The sequence below is a fragment of the Myotis lucifugus genome, unplaced genomic scaffold (assembly GCF_000147115.1).
Source record: "Myotis lucifugus unplaced genomic scaffold, Myoluc2.0 scaffold_165, whole genome shotgun sequence".
Taxonomy (NCBI): domain Eukaryota; kingdom Metazoa; phylum Chordata; class Mammalia; order Chiroptera; family Vespertilionidae; genus Myotis; species Myotis lucifugus.
In genome coordinates this window covers 2,216,292-2,217,109 of record NW_005871213.1, presented here as the reverse complement: position 1 = coordinate 2,217,109, position 818 = coordinate 2,216,292, and the positions used below count along the sequence as shown (strand labels likewise).

At 68.8% G+C, this 818-nt stretch overlaps 1 protein-coding gene across 3 annotated transcripts in view; it reads left to right on the top strand.

Annotated features, from left to right (window-relative positions):
* Positions 1–371: 371 nt before the first annotated feature.
* FAM49A (family with sequence similarity 49 member A) overlaps positions 372–818 on the top strand; it is an 82,345-nt gene continuing 81,898 nt past the window's right edge. For 2 of the 3 annotated variants that reach the window (XM_023759902.1, XM_006096010.3), the window contains exon 1: positions 410–449. The gene's annotated coding sequence lies outside the window, so the exon portion shown is untranslated. Of the gene's footprint in view, positions 450–818 lie in introns of all 3 variants that reach the window. The other variant, XM_006096011.3, reaches the window with a different exon arrangement.

Below are 818 nucleotides of genomic sequence, written 5' to 3'. Positions count from 1 at the left end.
GGGGATAGGGGTTGCGATGGTCTGACCGGGCGCAGGGGCACTATGTGAGGGTGGGTGTGAATCTAGGAATTGATTGCTGGGCCTTTCCTGTGCTTTTTGTTGTTGTTTGTTTCTCTTTTTGGACGGGAGAGTGGGTATGGAGGAATTCCAGGGCTGGAAACAGCGGATCCCGGCTCCCCCGGGGAGGGCGAAGCCCAGCGGCCGAGGCCGAGCGACGGGCAGGGGTGACCGCGTGCGCACTGGGTCCGCACCAGCTCCCGGGCACCGGAGGACCAGGCCGGAGCCCGCGGGGGTGGGGACTCCAGGGGCGGGGCGGGCCGGGCGGGGGCGGGGCGCGGCGGGCGGGGCGGGGCTCCGGAACCGTCTCGGCTGCGGTGGCCACTGGAGAGGCGTTCGCGGCGGCGGCGGTAGCAGCGGTGGACGCGCCGAGCGGGGCGGCGGCGGCTCCGGTGAGCGCGGCGCGGGCGCGGCGGGGACAAGGCGGGGACGCGGCTGGGGGGTCTGCAGGGAACGGGCTGTGGAGGCGCCGCTGAGCCCTGCATCCTCCCCAGCTGTGGGAGAGGGAGGGCGGGCTCGTGGAGGAGCCCGTCCTAACCCCCTTCTCCTGCCATCGCCGCCCGGACGGCCTGCTGGGCAGCCCACTGCCTCTTCTTCACAAGACAGCCTCTGGGTGTGTTCCCCACCCATCGACACCGCCCGGGGAAGGTCTAGTATCAACATGATGGTAGATAGAGAGAGACGCTTTCCCTAGTCACTCCTCTTCTTGTGTCTTGCGTTCGCAAATCGTCTTGAGGGAGGGGACAGACTTCTCCTGTTGT